At 44.5% G+C, this 6,307-nt stretch overlaps 1 pseudogene; it reads right to left on the minus strand.

The window, feature by feature from the left end:
• Window positions 1-4,580: 4,580 nt before the first annotated feature.
• On the minus strand, window positions 4,581-5,930 carry LOC119961340 (annotated as a pseudogene).
• Between the last annotated feature and the right edge of the window lie 377 nt (window positions 5,931-6,307).

Below are 6,307 nucleotides of genomic sequence, written 5' to 3' on the forward strand. Positions count from 1 at the left end.
CAAAAAACTTAAAGGGGGATAGTTAGGCTATTCTCTGTTGAGGGTAAGAGGGACTTGTTAGGGATGGAGATGATTTATGCACGATGTTTTATGTGGATTTGCATTGTTTACTGTTGTCACTTATTATGATAAAATTACAAAACCTTAACAAAATGTATTTTTTTAAAAATCAACATCACCAAAATCAGATCATCTGCTCATTGCCACATGCTGTTTGTGGCATCTTGCTTTGTGGAAATTGGCTGCTGCATTTCCTATAACAGTGACGACACTTCAGAAGCTCTTTGGGACATGCTGTGATTGTGAAAGGCGCTACAGAAGTGCAAGTTTTAAATTGAAGATTGATGCTTTCTGATCCTTCATTGATTTCAGACATCCCCAATTAATAAATTTGCTTTGGTTCGAACAAGACTTTAACCAATTAAAGCAAAGGCAGAATTCTGGACAGTAAATTTAAAAAGGAGTTTTTTTAAAGAGAAACTTTACTGACTAACTTGAAGACATTTACGTTTACTTCAAGGTGGTGATCAGTCTGTAGAAGCGTAACCCTCCCTGGCTCCTTCTTTGACACTAATTTCCTTGGAACTCGGCCTCGACAGTCTTCAGTACTTGGCCAACAAGGAAGACCTTTGGAAACTCGACTTTTACCCCCAAAGTGACCATTACCTCATGTCAGAGTTGGGCCTGTGGTAACATGACCATTGGTCAATTGGGCTCCAGTTTAATTTAATTGGATCTTTAATTACTGACACCACCTTCTCTCATTACCTTTGACAGGAATGCAATTGAACTGTTTCATACTATCCCTTTACCTGATTCTGTACAACCCCTTATTCAAACAGTTTCAAATGTTGAGGCTAATCAGAGTTGGAAGGTCTCCCTTGCCGGTACATTTATCCTCATCGCACATTCTTTAAATGCACAGCGATTAAGCTTTTATATTTTTACAACAAATAAAACTCAGACTTTTACTATAACTACTGATTCATTATTGTTTAATTAATTGTAACTCAATTAAGGATCACTACTTATTGAATCATGTTACAGACTTGTAGCTAATTAATACATTAATATTTAATTTATACATTTGGTTTAGACATACACTGGTTATCTACTGAGTAGTACTACACTCAGTATGCTTCACACGGTGTCTGTGTCCATGTATTTACATTGTGTATTTATCGGCTGTCCTAGATTGTTTCATGTATGGAACGATCTGTCTGGACTGTACGCAGAAGAATACTATTCACTGTACCTTGGTACACGTGACAATAAATCAAATCCAATCAAAGAGACAGTTTCTGACTAATGATCAGATTGAACAATGAGCCTTCTTAAAAATTATTCATTCATGGGAGGTGGGCGTCACTAGCTGGACCAGCATTTACTGCACATTCCAATTGCCCTTGAACTGCGTGTCTTGTGAGGCTATTTCAAGGGTCACTTACAAATCAACCACAACATTGCTGCGGATCTGGAGTCACGTGTCGGCCAGGCCACATAGAATGGCCATAAATTAGGAGAGGGGAATGTGCAACAGGACCTGGGTATCCTCGTACACCAGACACTGAAGGTAAACATGTAGCTACAGCAGGCGGTAAAGAAGGCAAATGTTATGCTAGCCTTCATTGTGAGCGGATTTGAGGACAGGAGCAGGGATATCATGCAGCAATTGTGCAGGGCCTTGGCGAGGCCGTACCTGGAATATTGTGTGCAGTTTTGGTCTCTTTATCGAAGGAAGGATCGTCTTGCTTGAGAGGGAGTGCAGCGAAGGTTTACCAGACAGATTCTTGGGATGGTGGGACTGACGTATGAGAAATGGAATCAGTTAGGATTGTATTCTCTGGCTTTCAGAAGAATGAGGGGGGCTCTCATAGAAACCTATAATACATATAGATACGTAGAAGACATGAGGCCTTTTGAGCCTGCTCCGCCTTTTTTTCATGATCATGGCTGATCATCCAACTCAATATCATAATCCTGCTTTCTCCCCAAAGCCTTCGATCCCATTCTCCCCAAGTGCTATATCTAGCCGCCTCTTAAATATATTCAATGTTTTAGCATCAACTACTTCCTGTGGTAATGAATTCCACAGGCTCACCACTCTTTGGGTGAAGAAATGTCTCCTCATCTCTGTCCGAAATGGTTTACCCTGAATCCTCAGGCCCCTGAATTGGAAAAAATGAATCTCAGAACCCCTGGTTCTGGACACCCCCATCATTGGTAACATCTTCCCTGCATCTCCCCTGTCTAGTCCTGTTAGAATTTTAAAGTCTCTATGAAATCCCCCCTCATTTTTCTGAACTCCAGCGAGAACAATCCCAACCTCATCGATCTCTCCTCATATGACAGTCCTGCCATCCCTGGAATCAGCCTGGTAAACCTTCGCTGCACTCCCTCGAAAGCAAGAACACCCTTCCTCAGAGGAGGAGACCAAAACTGCACACAATATTCTCGGTATAGCCTCATCAAGGCCCTGTACAATTGCAGCAACCCATCCCTGCTTCTGTACTCGAAACCTCTTGCAATGAAGGCCAACATACCATTAGCCGGGGCGGCATGTGGCGCAGTGGTTAGCACTGGGACTGTGACGCTAAGGACCCAGGTTTGAATCCCGGCCCTGGGTCACTGTGGCGTTTGCACATTCTCCCCATGTCTGCTTGAGTTTCAGCCCCACAACTCAAAGATGTGCAGGTTAGGTGGATTGGCCATGCTAAATTGCCCCGTAATTGGAGAAAAAAATAATTGAATACTCTATTTATCTTAAACAAAACATACCATTAACTTTCTTGACCGCCTTCTGCACCTGCATGCTTACCTTCAGCAACTGGTGCACAAGGACACCCAGGTCCCGCTGCACACTTCCCTCTCCCAATTTACAACCATCCAGGTAGTAATCTGTCTTCCTGTTTTTGCTTCCAAAGTGAATAACCTCACACTTATCCAAATTATACTGCATCTGCCATTGATTTGCCCACTCGCCCAACCTGTCCAGATCATGCTGCAGGATCCCTGCATCCTCGTCACAGTTCACCGTCCCACCCAACTTGGTATCATCTGCAAACTTTGAGATGTTACATTTTGTTCCCTCATCCAAATTATTAATATATATTGTGAATAGCTGGGGTCCCAGCACCAATCCCTGTGGTATCCCACTAGTTACTGCCTGTCAATTTGAAAAGGGCCAATTAATTTCTACTCTTTGTTTCCTCTCTGCCAACCAGTTTTCTATCCACCTCAATACACTTCCCCCAATCCCATGTGCTTTAATTCTGCACAATAATCTCTCATGCGGAACTTTGTCAAACGCCTTCTGAAAGTCCAAATATACCAGATCGACTTGTCAACTGTACTGATTACATCTTCACAGAATTCCAATAGATTTGTCAAGCATGATGTCCCCTTCATAAATCCATGCCGACTCTGACTGATCCTGCCACTACTTTCCAAATGTTCCGCTACAAAGCCCTTGATAATGGATTCAAGAATTTTCCCCACTACCGATATTAGGCTTACTGGTCCATAATTCCCTGCTTTCTCTCTACAGAACCAAAGTATGTATTCAATTGCTCAGCCATTTCTTTGCCCCTTATTTTGCATTCCCCTGTTTCTGTCTGTAGGTGGCCTACATTTCTCTTTACCAATCTCTTTCTCTTCACATATAGAAACTCTGAGTGTCAGTCTTTATGTTCCCTGCAAGCTTACTTTAATACTGTACTTTCCCCTTCTTAATCAATCCCGTTGTCCTACTTTGCTGAATTCTAAACTGCACCCAATCCTCAGACCTATTATTTTTCTTGGCCAATCTGTATGCTTCTTCCTTGGATCGCATACTATTTCTAATTTCCTTTGTAAGCCATGGATTGGCCCTCTTACCCATTTTGCTTTTGTGCCAGACAGGAATCAACAGTTGCTGTAGTTCCCCCATGCGGTCCTTAAATATTTGCTGTTGCCTATCCACTGTCATCCCTTTAATTAACTCTCCATAATCTATCAAGGCCAACTCATGCCTCATATCTTCATAGTTCCCTTTATTAAGATTCAGCACCCAAGTCTCCGAATCAACAACTTCACTCTCCATCGTGATAAAAATTATCATGTTATGATCGCTCATAATATTCTAACAGGACTTGATTTTCCTGATGGTGGCAGTGTATAGAATAAGAAGTCGCAATCTGAGGATACGGGGAGACCATTTAGACACAGATGAGGAGAAATTTCTTCAACGTCAGAGTGGTGACCCTGTGGAATTTTTTAACATGGGAAATAGTTGAGGCCAATACATTGTATGTTTTCAACAAGCAATTAGATATAGCGCTGAGGGCGAAGGGGATTTAAGGATATGGAGGGGAAAGCGGGATTTAGATATTGAGTGGGATGATAAACCACGATCATAATGAATGGCATAGCAGGCGCAAAGGGCCAAATGGCCTTTTCCTGCGCCTATTTTCTATGTAATCCTTCCCACACTAAGAGCAGGTGAATGGTCTCTCCCCAGTGTGAACTCGCTGGTGTGTCTGCAGACTGGATAACTGTGTGAATCCATTCCCACAGAGGGAGCAGGTGAATGGCTTCTCCCCAGTGTGAACTCGCTGATGTCTCTGCAGGATGGATGAATCAATAAATCCCTTCCCACACTGAGGGCAGGTGAATGGCTTCTCCCCAGTGTGAATTCGCTGGTGTGTCTGCAGGGTGGATAACTGAGTGAATCCCTTCCCACATTGAGAGCAGGTGAATGGCCTCTCCCCAGTGTGAAGTTGTTGGTGTCTCCGCAGGGTGGATCCATCAATAAATCCCTTCCCACACTGAGCGCAGCTGAATGGCCTCTCCCCAGTGTGAATTCGCTGATGTTTCCGCAGGGTAGATGCATCAATAAATCCCTTCCCACACTGAGAGCAGGTGAATGGCCTTTCCCCAGTGTGAAGTCGTTGGTGTCTCTGCAGGGTGGATGAATCGCTGAATCCCTTCCCACACTGAGAGCAGGTGAATGGCTTCTCCCCAGTGTGAACTCGCTGATGTCTCTGCAGGGTGGATGAATCAATGAATCCCTTCCCACACTGAAAGCAGATGAATGGCCTCTCGCCAGTGTGAATTCGTTGATGTTTCCGCAGGATGGATGAATCAATGAATCCCTTCCCACACTGTGCGCAGGTGAATGGCCTCTCCCCAGTGTGAACTCGCTGATGTCTCCGCAGGGCGGATGAATCAATGAATCCTTTCCCACATTGCGAACAGGTGAATGGCCTCTCCCGAGTGTGAACTCGCTGATGTTTCTGCAGGGTGAATGAAGCACGGAATCTCTGCCCACACTGAGAGCAGGTGAATGGCTTCTCCCCAGTGTGAACTCGCTGGTGTGACTGCAGGGTCGATGAATCAATAAATCCCTTCCCACACTGAGGGCAGTTGAATGGCCTCACCCCCGTGTGAATTCGCTGATGTTTCCGTAGGCTGGATGAATCAATGAATCCCTTCCCACACTGAGAGCAGGTGAATGGCCTCTCCCCAGTGTGAACCCGCTGATGTCTCCGCAGGATGAATAGAGCACGGAATCCCTTCCCACATTGAGAGCAGGTGAATGGCCTCTCCCCAGTATGAACTCGCTGGTGTGACTGCAGGTAAGATAACTGAGTGAATCCCTTCCCACACTGAGAGCAGATGAATGGTTTCTCCACAGTGTGAACTCGCTGGTGTGTCTACAGGTGAGATAACTGAGTGAATCCCTGCCCACACTGAGAGCAGGTGAACGGCCTCTCCCCAGTGTGACTGCGTCGATGAATCTCCAGCTTAGATGGGACTTTGTATCTCTTTCCACAGTCCCCACATTTCCACGGTTTCTCCATGTTTTGGGTCTCCTCGTGTCTCTCCAGATTGGACAATCAGTGGAAGCCTTGTCTATACACGGAACATGTGCACTGTCTCTCCTCACTGTGAATGGTGTGATGATTTTTCAGGCTGTGTAACCAGTTGAAGCTCTTTCCGCAGTCAGTTCACTGGAACTCTCTCACTCGGGTGTGTGCTGTGTGGGTCTCGGTGCTTTTCCAGTCACACTCATGTTTAAGATCTTTTGAAGCCGACAGATCGGACAAACATTTCTCCTTCTCACCAATGATATTCAGAGCCCGTTGTTTTCAGATCAGAAGGAATCGAGTGAGTTTGTCACATCGAGACGTGATGTTTGAGATTTCTGTCCATAATTCCTCCTCTTCCAGTATCCTTTAAAAACAATTTACAAAAGTCTTCATTGTTAGTTCAGGATAGAAATTCAGAACAGGCAACTCTAGTTCCTCTCTCGTTCTCCAAAAGCTGT

The sequence above is a fragment of the Scyliorhinus canicula genome, unplaced genomic scaffold, assembly GCF_902713615.1.
Source record: "Scyliorhinus canicula unplaced genomic scaffold, sScyCan1.1, whole genome shotgun sequence".
Classification (NCBI taxonomy): Eukaryota; Metazoa; Chordata; class Chondrichthyes; order Carcharhiniformes; family Scyliorhinidae; genus Scyliorhinus; species Scyliorhinus canicula.